The sequence below is a fragment of the Gallinula chloropus genome (assembly GCF_964237585.1).
Source record: "Gallinula chloropus genome assembly, chromosome: 1".
NCBI lineage: Eukaryota > Metazoa > Chordata > Aves > Gruiformes > Rallidae > Gallinula > Gallinula chloropus.
The window spans coordinates 53,640,130-53,656,873 of record NC_140085.1 but is presented as its reverse complement, the minus strand read 5'-3'; positions in this window follow the sequence as shown (position 1 = coordinate 53,656,873).

The following is a 16,744-nucleotide window of genomic DNA, read 5'->3' as shown; positions in this document are numbered from 1 at the left end:
TATTTTAATTTCTCTCTTTCAGAATAATTCTTCTTGAACTGTTCTTTTGTCACAGGACAGGTAGGCAGGGCGCTCAGCGCTATAGATCATCCTGTTTGTGTAATCTGCAGACGACCATGTCAGGCCTCTTTTCTCTTGGTGTCTAGACTGATCCTTTCCTCAGGTCACCCTTCATCTTTCTTTCTCTCTTTGTTTGTCTGAGAAACAAAAGGAGGGGGGAAACCCCCAAAACAAAAGAGAAGTGTAAGGGCCAAGGACCGAAGTGATAGAGTGGTTGGAAAAGCAGTGGGAAGAGCAGAGTGGGTTTCTGACAGCGTCTGTCCAATGAAACCGTGAAAAGGAGCTGGAATAATCAGTCAGGACACCCAAGTGCCCAAACAAGCAGTATCCAGATTTCAGGGGGTCTGGTTTTCCATGGGTCTGTTCATCCCATTGTCTCCAATCCAGGCAGCAGGTTTCTTATCCTTGCTAGAGATCTGGACCGTGTGTTTAGCTCCCTCCCTAGCTGGACTTAGGTCTGACAGCAAATAAACAGCGATGACCATATGCGGACCACCATTATTTTTAGCATATGTCTTTCTTTTAACAGGGATTGCTGCTGGGTTTGGGGATGAAAGCCCAGCTGCCCACTTTCTGTGTTTTTGTTGGCCCTTTGTATTTAAGGGGAGAACTGGTTCTGAAGGAGGCAGCCCAGACATCAGAAAAAAAATGACACTGGTGATAGAATTGCTTCAGCTGCATTGGAAAAGATCATTCTACTTTGTTTTGAAAGCTACAAGAACAAAGCGTTCTCTCCCTGTAATAAGGCCTGTGGCTCCTGCATTCCTCTGCACATCATCACAGAAGGTCAGGCAAGACAACGCAGTGGTTACTTCTCTGGGTCTTTGATAGTTCTGTCACCTTGGTTTCTAGAAATTGATGAGTCTGGCAGCTCATTCATTTCTGGACACTTTAAAAGACACTGAACATTTGTTTCAGTGCCCTGTACTTCAAAATCCTAGGTGACTTTTGAAGGTGACTACAAGGAAGATGAGTACAGATGCTTCCTGCAGCAGACTTTTTCAGCTGTTGCTTGCTTTAATAGCAAGAAGACACTGACGGTATATATGACTTCTTTCCTTTTGCAGATGAGAAGACAGTGTAGCATTGCCAGCCTCCAGCTTCCTCTTGAACATTTGGAACTTCTTTTATTTGGAGTTGATAAAAGTCTTTGTGCCCAAGATATTCTCCCTGCTAGTAGTCCTGCAATTAAAAAAGAATTAGAAAATAAAAAGAGAGGTTAACATCCGAAAGCTTTCAGGGCCCTGCTTTTCATCCTGGAATGCCAGCATGGAAGCCTTGCTTTGGTTTCAAATTGCCAGGGAACTCTCTCTTGAGAATGCTCTGCAACTTTTTAAAGTAGCGTAACTACTCCCATTTCCCTTTTCCTTTTCCCAGAGATGTTGTAGGTGGTTTTGGGTTGAGTTTTTTGATTATTTTTTTCAATATATAACGGATAGATTAGCTTTTCTCAATCATTTCAGCCTAGTACCCATCTTGTTCTCAGCCTTCTGTGCCAGTAACTTGTGTAACTGCAGACAATGAGCTTTCTTTTGGAAGCTTTACCTCTGGCTTGTCGGCTTGGAAGCATTTTTGGTCAATGGCAACAGCAAAAATGACTCAAACTAGAGGTTACTGTTGATAGATAGTTGTGTGTGCAAAGGGAGGTTGTGGAGATCTTGCTGTTGGAGGTTCTTTAGTAAAATGTGACATAGTCCTTGGCTTGGGAAATGACTGGGGTAGGTATTCCTGTGCTGGAGCAGCGGAAGGACTGAGTTTGTCACAGGAACTCCTCGACTTCTCCTGTGATTGCCATCTCATGATGTGGTTCTCCCCATGTTGTTTGGGATCAGGCAAGGGTTTCCTGGGCTGTTGGCTCTTTTGCCAGCAATGCTTGTATACTGAACTATAAGCCTACATGTCTAAGTAATCAACTAAATGCTCTGAAGGCTCTTTATCAGTTTGAAGAGGTGAGAACTGTTATGGGGACGGGACAGGCTTGTTGCTCAGTTGTTGTTTTATAAGACAAATTTATCCACCCCAGATAGAGGTGCAGTTCCCAGCAAATTTTGAATCTCTCTGAAAAACATGTGTGTGTGTGAGAGAGACAGAGGAGAGGACTAAGGGTGTATGTGCATTAGGGAAATGATTTCACAACTGTTTTGCCTCTGTGCTTCCTGATAGATGGCACCATATTGCTAACTCTCTGAACTGCTTGTCACAGGGAGGGAAGAGAGCAGACTATGACAAACAACTTGTGGAAAGTAATTTTTCTTTGTGTCAGTAAAATTGAATAACAGAGCAGCATACAGAAGCATAGCAGAAGCTCCCTTTGTAAGTGGTCAGTTTCTAATGTGTATTTGTCATTTTAATTGAGTAACGTTAACAAAAACCAAAGGATTCTGACTATGTCCGGGAGAGGCATAAAGAGAGACAAACTGATTAATCTTAATCTTGTCCAGTGTGAAAGATTTTATATATAGTCACTATGATCTCCACTCTGACTTTTTAATCCGGGGTCCTGGGAGCTGAATAGCAATTCTAACTGTGCCAGAATGCTTCTGCAAATCCATATTGAGACATCTTTTGCAAAGGTTCCCTTTGAGTCTCCCTCCTGCCAGACCTCTTAATTCTCTGACCTGCACAGTATCATCTTTGAGCTACTTATAGCAGACACCAGCATTGTCTGCATTTGTGTGTAGTAAAAATGTAAGGAATGAGACTTTCTTGATAGTGGAGGGAATATGTCCTGCTTCCTTGAGTTTTATACACAAGGTTAGGTCAATGTGCATTTGTCTGTCTGGGCTTTTGTGGTATCTCTTTCTTCTTATTTATTTATTTTTTAAAAATTTTTGTTCAGTAATGAACAATTGAATGGCAGTACAGAAGCCACTTAATCACCAGTTGATGATTCTGTGGAAGACAAAGCCAATAGTTTCCAAAGTTTATAACTAAGCTGGGAGTATCCCAATTTCCTCTGCTGATAATTGAACTAAGACCTGAGTTGGATCCTTGTAACTGCTATGTAATTTTTATTGGTACATGTCAGGGATCTGGTTTTCTGTGCATTTATTGTCACCTGTTACGTTAGCATTTAAGAAACTTTACCAGATGGGATGGAAGGAAGAAGGAAAATATCTAACGTGGTTCTTGTTCTGTCTTGCCTTCTCTAGGTGAAGCAGGATCATGGCTTTTATCTAATTTCACCTGAATGCTAAAAATCTGTGTCTTGGCTTGATAGAGATGGTTAAGATATGTAAGCTTAGCTCTCCAGCCGAGTGCAGGCATACTTCTCATACAATACAGAAAAACAATTTTGTTCTTATTCCAGGACAGAAAAGGGAGATATAAACATTAGAAAGCCTGTGAAACAGATGGTGATTTAACTGGTAAAGTTATTACAGATAGGATGGCAGTCATTCAGACAGAAGATGTGCAAATCATAATAGCTTCTCAGGTGCATATGCATGATATGAGCTGTGTTACAGAGCAGGTCAAGCAATCAGTTTTACATTCATATCCTGAGCCTCACTCATTTTTGTTAGATCACTCTCCTGTGAGCAGCTTATTCCGCAGGGCATGGAAATTTATTTTCAGACGAAGAACGTTTGTTTGGCAAAAGAGGCAGGAAATTCAGGACTGTTTTGACCTGTTTCTAGATGACCAAGATAAAATTACTTGTAGTCTGGTTGGGATATGTTGGTGACTTATTCTTTAAAATGCAAACAGAGTTTTTAACTTTAGGATGGTAACAAAAATATTGCAGGTATTTTTATATGGAAAAGAATATCCCTAATATTTTCCCAAAGTTCTTTCATGTTTATAAAGTGCTTTTCATTAGAAATATCATAATTAACTTTTTAAGCTTTTATAGGTGTGGACCTGTCTATTTTGTGATTCTTTGTGGAATCTGTTCATTTGCACAAAGTCATGTAGATGAGTCTTACAGTTCTTTGAAGAAAGAAAGAAAGAAAAAGAACATTTCCAAATATTGAACCAAGCATGAATTGATGTACCATCATCTCCTTGAAAGTGCAGAAAGCCTTCGACAGGAACTCTGATCTTTTGGACCATTCTTATTATCTCTTTGGAGTGTCAACACTCAAACTGTGTGATAAAAATGTCAGTGGCAACGTTATCCATTTTTGTGTTGATCACTTTCACAGGGGTATTCAGGAACTGAGCCTATTGCTCAATCCCAGGTCATTTTTGAAACACTAAATCCTTCATCCCTTTTTTCTGCGCAACTGCCAAAATTTCCTCCTGCTACTATGACATTGATCGTGCACTCTTAAAACAAAATGTACTTATTTAATACAAAATGTAAAGCAGGTGTGATTATGCATTATAATATAAAGTTCTGCCTCATTTAAGAAAAGATTAGCAGTGCTCTCTGCGATGGAAGGAAAGTAAATTAAATTTAATATCAGGGAATATTTTACTGACTGTCTTACCAACTCACATATGGTTCAATAAAATTTGTCAGGAGCTGCGGAAGTACCTCCAATCTGTCTCGTAAAGTACCACAATAATAGAAGGCTGACAAAACCCTATAGATTTGTCTGCAGTTTTTTGGGGCAGGAACTGCTGAGCCAAGTTTAGGGACAGAACTGACAGTTACAACCTACTTTTATAAGTAGGTGATGATCCAGCAAACCTGAGTGAGAGTTAGGTGCGGGTATCCATTTGCATGCCTTCTCCATAGTCAGTCTCTGGTAGCGTTTTGTTAGTGCTTCTAGGTTTGTCCATACTGCAGACACAGTGGAGTAACATAACCCAGAACACCTTCCTTGCCTTCAGGCAGCTTCAGGAGCTCCAGTAGCCTTGCTCGTGCCATGGTCCCACTCTGGCTTCCAGACGTAATGCCTGCAAGGAGCAGAAGAGAAAGATTCACTAGAGGAGGTTTAGGTGGGTTAGTAAACTGCCTGGGACTTTAATTCCAAACAAAACAGGCAACTGGGGATTGGACTCAATGATCTCTGGAAGTCCCTTCCAACCCCTAAAATTCTGTGAATCTGTGAAGTGTTGAGGCAGCTATGAGGAACAAAAGTGACCAAGGAGATGTGACTAGACTCTGCTTCCACTTCCAGAGGAGTAGAAGTCAGCAGAGGCAAAGGGAAAGTTAACTATATTTTTTTTCTCCAAAAGATCATGTAATTTCCACCCTAGACTCTGGAAAAGAACTAGTACCTGTTATTGTAGGACCAATTAAATGCATATATTCTAAAGAGGAAAGTCTAAACAAAGCCTCAGCAAGCTAATAGGACACATTTTTGCAGGAAATATAATTATTTAAGGCTTGAAGATAATGCGAAGTGGGATAAATGCTGCAGGGGTTTACTAAAGGTGCATTATGCCAGACAGAGAAGATATAATTCTTTGCTAAAATTAATGAATTTCTAGACCAAGGAGGTGTGGTTGACATCATCTGTCTGTACTGGATATCTGGAAATTAATATCTGGATATTAATAGCCCAAACTGGAAAGCTCGAGATCAGTATAAGTAAAATATGTGATTAGCTAAATGAGAGACAGCACTGGTTAGGGCTGAGTGAGAAAGTACAGGGTTGTGTAGGTGTCACTATTGGAGTTCCTGAAGGATCAGTCTTGTGATCAGTGTCAAATTTTTCCTCAAGTGACTTGGACACTGAAATTTAGAGCGAGTTGATGAAATTTGCTGATGAGGAGAAAGAAAGAGTTGGGTCAATTAGTTGATCACTGACTGACTAAGGCACTATTATTATACATCAGTTGGAAAGGGAAATGAAAAATCACAGGATGCATTCGAATTTGATTCTGCATAGCAAAAGGGACTATTTGTTATTATTCAACACAACAGAGATTTGTCTTTTAGAAGTGCTGTTTGACAATTTTATTTATTTGTCAGGAAATAAACTAAGAAGTTCAGTTTAGAAAATTCTGAGACAGAATATTCTTTTTTCATTCCAAGGGAAAAAATGGGTCATTTAATCTGAAAGATGAGACGAGCACATAGGAGGTTCCATGTGAACGTAATGAAAAACTTTTTCACTCTGAGGGTGACAGAGCACAGGAACAGGCTGCTCAGAGAGGCTGTAGAGTCTCCTTCTCTGGAGACATTCAAAAGCTGCCTGGACATGTTTGTGTGTGACCTAATCTAGGTGATCCTGCTCTGGTAGGGGGGAAGGGTATTGGAATAGATGATCTTTTCAAGTCCCTCCCAACCCCTAATGTTCTGTGATTAACAAGTTGGTATAGCCTGGATGTGATAAACTTGGAATAAACCTGGAAACTGGAAGCTTTCTATAAACAGACTAGGGAAGTTTTATCTTCTGATCAATGCAAGAGAGTGAAATAGTTTGAAGGTGGTGTTGGAAGAAAATGATGAAAAAACTTTATGCAAAATATTACACTCAGAGACCTGGGATAGGTAAAAACCCAAGAGATGCTGGGCCACCAAGGTTCATCAGTCTGTTTAGGAAGACTGAAATCATTAACCAGGTTACCTAAGTTGAACTCTTCTCTTTCAAGAAAACTAGTAGTTCCTGTGTCCCCTGTTTCAGGGTTATTTGTAAGGGAAGGAAAGGGCAGGGCAGGGAATACTACATTCATCCTTTTTTGAATCAGGATAGCTATAGTAATTTATTTGGGAATTATCTGGAGGAGTTGGTTTGTTAAACAGTCGATAAGGTGTGTACATGTAACAACTTCCCATGTTGACCCTGATGATACCGAGAGCTGGAAAATGTAAATCTCTGCAGCTAGAGCCAGTGTCCTGGTCTCCCAAGCTGACATAACTAGGATAGTTGGAGGCTCACAGTTTGGCCTTCTATATGTTGCCATGTCCTTGTTAGCGATGTAACTTGTGTTAGATGAAGCACAATTAGAGAGCTGTTACAAAGAAAACTGTGTAAACAGCAGGAATAAGAGAACTGAACTTAGACAAGTATTTGTCTGGCGACTCTCCACGCCAATCATGAGCAGTGCCTCGGAGCAGTCACCAAACAGAAAAGGTCAACCAACCTGGGAGGTGCTCCCTGTCTCATAAAAGCCATCTGCGTCAGCCTGGCTGCGTCGGGGACATCTGACCATGCAGGGTCTCCAGGGGTGCCTGGGACAATCTTTGTGGCCAGAATGGATGCCTGTAGTGCCTTGTTCCTCTTGACTTATGACGACTGCTGCTCTTCTCAGCAAGGAGAAGCAGAGAAAACCACATTTCTCTATTTTTGTATTGTCCTGTGCATCATTTATCTTCCTTCACATGGGCAGTAAGCATAAAAATATTTCATGTGCATCCAGCTATTTTGTAGTAATTAATGCATGTGCTTAGTTTGTCATGACCTAAACTGCAACAGTTAGGCTCAGTGTTGTAATGTATGCTTTTATTTTGCCAATAAGAATCTGACAGGTATGCACAGGGGTACCTTAACTTTGCTTTACGTGGAAGTGAGCCCAGTAGTGCAGTGATATGAGGAAAAAAGGACAGGGAAAGTGTTTGGGAAACTTAACTTTGGCTGTGAGTGGGGAACAAGGATTCTTCTGCAAATTAAGCCAAGTCCTGTTAGATTTGACGCAGCGCTGGATGTTTTGCCGCGCAGACTTGCACACCCATGCAAATGAGAGCAGAACGTTTCTTTCCCCCTGTAGAATCAATTTGCAAGAACAAATCGGAGAGAATTGGGAGAGAAACGGTACAAAGGGGAGACGGGGAGAAGGGTGGTGTGGATGAGAGAGAAGGAACAAGAATATCAAAAGGATGGAAGGAAGAAAAAGATAAAGATTAGCTGTGGATAAGGGATATGCAAAGAGGGGCTGAAGAAAGGAGGCAAGCGCATGGGGAAAGAGACAGACTGAGGAGGGTGTTCATGGATGCCTGTAGGAGTTGCTGAGAAAAGGCGGGTGCACAGCTGAAGGAAAGGAAGGTGCAGGATGGCTGCACGTACTGGGCGGGGGTGGAGGAGGTGGGAGGGAGAGGCAGCGAACACACACAGCAGGAGGCGGGAGGGAGAGGGATGGCAAACATGCATATAGGAGTGGTGGGGAGAAATAGTGGATGTACACAGCAGGGAGAGAGCAAGCGAGAGAGGCACGCAGCAGATGCACACAGCGGGGGTGGGGGGTGGAGAAATGCATAGAACGGGGAGGGGGGAGCAGCGCCGGGGAAGTAACAAGAAGCTGCAACGAAACCAAACACAATAAAATAGTAAGAAATCATAAAGTTCCTGATTTGGACATTTGTCATTATTTAACACAGGAAGTCAAGAGACTTTGAAGAGAATTTACATTAGTTAAAAATTGTAAGCACTCCGAATGTTAATAGTGTTTGGTTTGGAATAAGACTATGCTTGACTTAATGAATTCCTCTTTGCATTCGTGGCGAAGCAGATGTCTGCTTTCTGTGTCTGACAGGGAACCCAATCCATTGCTTTTTGACGTCAATAGAACTGCGGCTCTTTCAAGGGCACGCGTTTATCTTGTCAATGTGGTCTAACCGACGAGCCTGGCTTCTCTGCTCTGGTCTCGCACAGGTGAGGAAGGTGGGTGGGAAGTGTCATCACCTAAATTTTGTGAAGTCTAACAGCTGTCGGATGCCTCTCGATACTCTTAGGCATGTTTGGGCACTGATCCCTGCTAATCGGGGCAGCATGTGGTTGAGGGGATGTTGCTGTGATGTGCCTTCGTGTGTGGCTTGTAGAAGTACCTGGCACCAGCTCAATGGCATGGACGGGGTTGGGCCACTTTGATTATATGTATAAAGCAGCATAAATAACTGAGCAGTCAAGCTGTAAGATTAGTTAAGGGACAGATTGTGGAGGACCTATATATATTTTTAATTGGATTAGAGGATGCGCATATTTTCCTAGTTGCTGTGGAAAATACACACAAGAAAGCTCCAACAATTTTTATGAGCTGAACATGTACCCCACTGGGAGTGCATATGGAGGGAACACTGGCATTCAAGTGATTTTGTTATTACAACTGTTTATTGTTTGCAAAGTTGCTCCTCCGTGAAGGGGGTTGACAATTTCATAGACAATCTATGAGGGGAAAAAAACAGCATGGGGAAAGTGACTTGAAGGGGAGACACTTCTCACTTCGTAAGAGACAATGTTGTTTTCTTCATGCCTTTGCTATACCAAAGGCTAAAGAAGTTGTTTCTCAAAAAAGCAGGGTCTCCTTAACAGTAAAGGGGGCTTCTGCATGGAAGAAATGGGGTGTTGCTTGAGAACTTGGACTCTCATGACTATTTTTGTGGGTGGAATCATAGGGATGTACTTAAGATGGGCAGCAGTGTGGGCTGTTATATCTCTGTCCTCCAAATGCTTTATACCCCCCTCTCTTACTCTATCCGTCCAGAATTAGATGGATTTTACTGCCTGTCTCCTTCTGCCATAGTGAAGTCTATGTGTATGATTTGATAAATAATATTGAAAAGTAGGGAGGGAGAGCCTCCAGCCACCAGAATGTGGCTTTTTGTATAAGTGGAAGTAGAAATAAATATGGGAAAAAGTGGTGAGATTGGTGCGATCACTTGGATTTTGATACATCTGAAAGGGTAGTTCACAGACAAGCTGGCCGGCCCTTCTACATCTGTGTGCAGTGGTACCTGCTCCAAGGGTCACAGAATCACAGAATGATTGGGGTTGTAAGGGACCTCTGGAGATCATCTAGTCCAAACCCCCTGCCAGAGCAGGATCACCTAGAGCAGGCTGCACAGGATCACATTCAGGTGGGTTTTGAATGTCGTCAGAGGTGAAGATTCCACAACCTCTGTGGGAAGTCTGTTCCTGTTGTCTGCCACCCTCACAGTAAAGAAGTTTCTCCTCATGTTTAGGTGGAACTTCCTATATTCGAGTTTGTGCCCATTGCCTCTTGTCCTGTCACTGTGCACCACTGAAAAAAGACTGACCCCATCCTCCTGACACCCACCCTTCAAGTGTTTATAAGCATTGGTAAGATCTCCCTTCAGTTTTCTCTAGGCTAAAAAGTTCATTAGTGTTCTTAGGGTAAGTCCTGTTTGCATTCATGGCCTGTAAATGCACTTCCCTCACTATTCTCCCAGCTCCACATTCTGAGTTTCTCTGAACTGGATGAGCAGGAGGATTTTACCTAGAGTAAAAGGGTGGAGAGGGGAGAGGTTTGGTCTGAACTCTTATGCCCATCTCCGTCTTCAAAGGCTCTGCTCTCTGGTAGCATCAGCCCAAACTTTTGTCACTCTGTGCCCTCACACTGTTTTGAATACAGCATGGCATTGCTGAGTCATTTGATGACAAAAAGAAATGCTGATGAATAAGAACTCTCTCTTGTGCATATGTGCAACCCCATTTTCAGAGTGTGGCTGAGGCTGAGGGAGAGGGATGGCCTTGCACCACCACCGTGGGCTCTGTGTGAAGCTGCCCAAAGCCGATGGAAAGATGTGTTTTCAAGCTGGGCCCAGTATATGTAAAGGATGAAATAACTGCTTTTGGAGTGCTAAAAATAGATCTTTGTATTGGCTCTTTCCATGTTGCTGTAATAAATTGTGTCTCTTCTTAGATGCTTTAGATTCCTACATGATGTTCAAAAGTAAAAATCCTGTTAGTCCAGGTGCTTGAATAGGACTTGGAAAAAGCCTCCCTTGGTATTCTGATAATTTTGTTATATAAGTAATGCTGGCCTGGGAAAGCAAGGAGTTTCTTGGACAATTCAAGTGTGACAAGGTGAGCTGAATCTTATTATCAGAAATAAAAATAAAAAAGAAAAAAAAAGATAGATACTAAGATTACAAGGGGATCAGTAAATGGGGGTGATTTGAAAATCTGGTAGATACAGCATCAGTGGGCCTGTTGTTAAAAGCAAAAGGTTAGTGGAGAATTTTGGATGGGTGAGAGGTGCTAACACCGTGAAGCAAACATTCCTGCTCTGTCACAGGGGGTTGGAGTAGATGATCTTTTGAGGTCCCTTCCAACTCTTGACGTTCTGTGATTCTGTGATTGCGGCTAAACAGAACCCGTGTCTGAGTGCTGTGGTGCCAGGAGCACCCTCTGGTTTTGGGAACCACGATTGCTCTGTAATTCTCTGATGAAATCTTTTGTTTTTCAGTAAGTGTTATTTCAATTTCTTTAAAGAAATATGTTAGTAGCACAACCAGGTGTATTGTGAAACATTTTCTGCTGTGCATAGAAGAAACACACACCTCATTAAAAAAAACCCCACAGAAATCTTGTTTATAAAGTGACTGCTATGAAGATTTCATTCTGGGGGAGAAGCTTTAGAAATACCTATAAATTACTAAAAAATCTTTCTGTTTTTTCATCAGCCTCTCTACTGAAATTAATTTTGCAGAATATCAAATTAGATGCTGTTTGTTTAACTACTTGAACTGTAGGGGTTACATGCCAGATAAAGAAAAGCGTTTTGAATATAAAACAGTTCAAAATTAAGTCATTTTAAAATGAGAATTAATACTGTGAGAAAAGCTCAGTCCCCTTCAGCTCTGATTAGTGACTGTGTGATACTTAAAGGGATAGACTTGAATATTAATGTGGCTGATGTATCCTATCTTCACTCTATTCTATGAAAATTAGAATTAGATGTACAGCGTAAATCACATCTGATTCTGACATTTTGTAACACGTTCTGGGGTTTTTGGTGGGTTTTGGGGGGGCGGTGTGTGTGCCTTGTTTGTTTTTAACTTCAGCATTAGCAGTGTTGTGATTTAAATCTTGTCTTCATATTCAGGGTGAAATTAGAGGACCTCATCTGGATGTTGATTGCAGTTTTGCTGATCTTTGTTTAGGACCATCTAGGCTGCAGACATTATAGTTTCTTTTTTTTTTTTTCTTTTTTTTTTTTCTTCCCTGTCAACAAGCAGAAGAAAAAACACTGAATTATCACATGTGATGAAAGACTGGGAGGAAGAGACAAGGAAGAAGAGAGCAGAAAGTGAAATGGCAGGTAGGGGAAGAGAGCGGTGAGATGCAGCTGAATTTCTGTGCATCTATGCAGCACAAACCGAGACTTACGCAGCAACGTGACAAAAATGTCAATTATGACCATACTGCTGCTACATAACTGGAAGGAAAGGCCTCCCCGGTTCTTAGGGGGTTTTGATATATAGCAATATATTGTGTGCACAGTGTCTTGATTTCAGTTATGTTACTGAGACTGAATTTAGGTAACGTCATCACTGTGAATATACTACAAAGAAAGAAAGATTAAAAGTTTATATGTGCTTTCAGACCTGTCTGACCATCAATATCTCACTTGACAGTTGAAAACAGAAAACACCACACAATTTTTAGGGTTTTTAATACCACATTCTTAGTGGGGTTTTGGTATATATAGTTAATGATACAATATGCACACAATATATATTAGCATCATTATTTTAAAATGCTTTTAAATCCTTTTTTAAAAAAATTTCCCTCATTATTAATATTGATTACAGATTATGTAAATTTTTCTTCCTCAATTATGTTTTAATTTCTTCTCCACCTAGTCACTGTATTAAGTGAGTAAGAACCTTCCTTTCTGAATTCTTCATGTCTAGGTGCTTTGCCTAAGAGGGCATGATGACAGAATTCAGAGCATCTTTTAAGAAAATGGTTACTATGTTAACTTCTTGAAATACACTAAATAGCAAAAAACATGTTTAAGCTCTCAGAATTCCATGGCGTTTATGTGATCTGCAATGGATTGGAGTGGGACAGTAGCAATAGATTGTTGTTAATATTCCTTAATTGCTTACACCATTTTAAAATAACAGATTCAGTTCTGATAAATTAAACTTTCTTTATTTCCTTAAATTTTTTCCTATTTCTGAAATGAACTAAAAATTATATATGAGTTGCAGATAACATAAAACTTGACATTGGGTATATTCAGAGAAGTATATTCTTGAGAAAACACATTATAGTCTTGCAGAGGCCTTATTTACATGGATATGTTGAACATCATGTTGACCATACTCATAGTTTCTCAGAGACAACTATCAAGTTAGAAATTTAGGGAAATATGCATTAGGTTTTCTGAATAACTCTTACTTTAAATTTTCCCCACACAGAAATCCTTTTAAAATTTAAATCTTCCTTCTACAAATTGGGTCATATCAAATTGTAGTCAATTTAAAATATTGTTGGTAAATTTCTTTTCTCTGAGGAGACAAAAGGTGGGTTTTTTTTACAGGTGAAGTAGTAAGTATATTCTTAACCAGGAAGGGCTTTTGCTGCCTAAGTAACATATTTCATAATCCATCAAGCCATTGCTTTGTCTTCTTTAGTCTCCTGTTTTGGCTGTACTATGCTATTCATAAGAAAATACAATATGTATTTTATTGTCTGACAATGAAGTAATTTGTTGAGAGAAATTCTGTCTGCCCAGTTAATGGATACCTACTTGACTCCTCTCTTGAAGGATACTCTTGATGGTCTGGGGAAAAAGAAAAGGCCCTCTGAAGTTCCTGTCTTCTATGATGTCCTGTGGCACTCCACTCTTTAAAGTAAATTTATATAATAAAGGCAAGTGTTGTTTTCTTTTTCAAGAGGGGAAAAATGCATTACTTTATTAAAAGTACTTTTAATTTATTTTTTTATGTGTGTGGTGAGAAGATTTAGCCACTCAGGTTTACTGCATGTGTGTGTTTGTGTGTATTTACTTAAGGAAGAGGCTCCTGACCAACTGTGAGGTCTCAAGTCGAGAGAGGGAAAGTTGTCATGTCCTGTATTCTGTATCATTTGCTTTTTGCACTCAGTCAGGGCAGCTCAGTTTGGTAATTACAGGGTGAAAAGTCATGGATGCTGAGTAAGACACAAGCAATGGGAATAAAGAAGAAACCAAAACCTGTTAGTATGCCTTTCAATATTAGTGGTAGGAATGGTGTTTGGAATGCCTGGTGCAATATTGTGTCAGGCTGTTTGGTGCAAAAATGTTGGAGAAAATACAGAAAAAATGTTTTTAAAAGGAAAAATCAAAAAAGGCTGAAGTTTCTTCTCTCCAAGAAGATGATTTTGATCTAGCCTGTGATGATTTAGCCTTTTTTCATAACAACAGCATGTTTGGTAAGAATGTCAGGTGATTAATTGCAAATGTTTGAAAAACTTCTTTTAGAGGGCTGCTGTGGTATAACACTGAAAATAAACAAATAAAATGCTATGTAGTGGGGAATAATTAACATAGCTTTGCAGCTTTTGAAAAAGGAAACAGTCCTCATTTTACTTTAAATTTTCAGACTGTTTTTTATCAAGTTCTTTGTCAAATGGTCTTAAGGAAAAAAAAGATAAAGTGATGAGTTTCTATATGAGGGCAGGCTGAACAAGCTGGAACTTTTAAACATGGGCAAGGTACGTATGTGGGAAGTGTTATGGTAGAGGAGAATACAAAGATGATTGCTTCAGTGGGGATAAGTACGAACTAGCTGTTCATCATCTTCCAGAAGAACCAGAGGAATCCAGTGTAATCATGACCTGGTAGGTTTGCGGGGGGGCAGGGGTGAGAACAGTGGTATTTTCTACCTCCAAACTGCACAATTTAAACTGTGAAATGTATCTCTACTGATTTTGGAAAGATAAAAGCACAAACTAATTTAAAAAGGGACTGGAAAACCAACAGAGAACTGGCTAATGCTTAACTATTAAAGACAATGGTGTGGATGCAACCTGTGACTTGGGAGGTATTATCCTCATTTATTTAATGACAGGTATTTTGCACCTTCCTTGATGGTAGCAGCTATGAAGATGGGCTACGTACTAGGTGGACTAATGTTCTGATCTGTGGTTGCATTTTCCAGATTCCTGGTTTGTATATGGCTACATATACAAAAAGCCTCTCTTCAATCTTTTTTTCCAGATCCTAACAAACATCCAAAATCCCTTGCTCTATCATGTCTCCATAAGACACTCTTCATAAAAAATAGGTTGCTGTGCAGTTCCTCAATGCCTGTTTTCCACTTGATAGAGGAATAGGCATTGCAGCATCAAGACCGAAGGTGATAGTGTTACTGGGTGGGTACAATAATATTAACAATTGTTCTTGCTCTGAAAAACACTTTAGGATGTGATGAGGAGGAATGTTCTGTCACGTCAGGTTGCTGTATCTTCTAGTGGCGATTACACTCCCGTTAACATTCTGCCTTGCTGCTGTTGATTGCATTACTGAGTGATGATTGAAGAGTTATAAAGTATATACCATTTCTGCATGACGTGCACCTTCTCTATCCTGGTTCAGGACTGAGGAAATAAATACACTGTGTGGTTTTGAGTAATTACTTGCACTCTATTCATGAATCTGTGTCGCTGCAATTTATTTATACATCAACAGCTCGCTGGTTCCTCCCAACACTTTGGCTTTTCTCTTCAAAAGTCTTTGGCTGAAGAATGTTTTCTCCTTTCTTGCAAGTGTTTAGCTGCTCGTCAACCCATCCAACCTGTCATTTTCTGAGAGCCCAGTTGGGCAGCAGTTAGAAGAGAAGTTGGTTGTTAGGGGGCCTTCTGCACATCGGGCTACGCATGAAAGAAAGGTCCAGTTTATATCCTTTATATTTTTGACTAATAATCTTTTGCCTCATTCGAAGAAAATATTTACTAAATTATTGTCAAGTGTACTTATTTAAATGTAAAATGTAAGATTGTTAACCAGGCAATTCATACATAGTTTCAAGTACAACAGTCTTTGAAAAAGTACCCATTATAAATCTTAAGTATTATGAAGTGTAGAAGCAATACTTAAGAAATAATTCCTAGGGTGTGGGTCTGACTTTTCAGAAAAACAGAACCAACTGGGAAATGTTGGTGAATTTATACTTCTAAAGAATCTAACAGGTTAAGGAGTCACTTGCTGGATACACGTAACAACACAGTTGTATGACTTCAGCTTACTAACAGAGCCGAAGATTATGAGTTTGCCCACCTGTATCAACAGAACACTTAGAGTTATGGTCAATTTTCAGCACATACTTACATTTCATTGGCTTCTGAACTCAAAGTGAAGCATGTGCCTATGCGGTTTGATGAATAGTGGTAGACCCCAGGACACTTGAATACTTTTGTGTGCTTAGGTCTAATCAAGAAGTGCATCTGGAGTGCAGGATGTTTCTAGCAGAGCCTAATATGTTACTGGTTTGACAGATCTCAAATTCAACTTGTTTTTAGCACAGCAGTGTGTTTTCACTGGAGCAGTCAGCTTTGAGTAGTAAAGGTTTTATGCCTGTGTAAGGACTCCCTTGTATGCCTTTCCTTTTAAAAAGAAAACCAACCAAATTATATATGTTAATAACCCCCCCCCAACCACACCCCAAAAACCAAAAGAGGAAGAACAACTCCTGTGTAACTCCTAAAGGAAGAGCTGTGCTTTGTTCCAAGGTTAAAAAGGAAAATTGAAACAAAAGAAGGACCAGTTAATAGAATGTAGGATGTTCGGGTAAAATGAAGTCAAATTTCATCTATGATGAAGATGATACCTACTGTCTAGCAAGCACAGCCTGGAGAAGACATAATGACTAACAACTTATATGTACCTGGGTTATTAGGATAAATCTGCAGATAAAGATACGTCTATAATGGAAGCTTCAAAAGCTGCAAATCTGATGTGATAAATGATTCCAAGTACAACACATTAGCTTAGATTTTAATGTTTGTAAAATGAATGAAACAATACATTTATATGCCAAAGCCATATTATCATAAACGAATTTGCCAAAATATAAGACATAAATTGCACTTAAATTTAGTAATCTGTGATGGTATGCTTG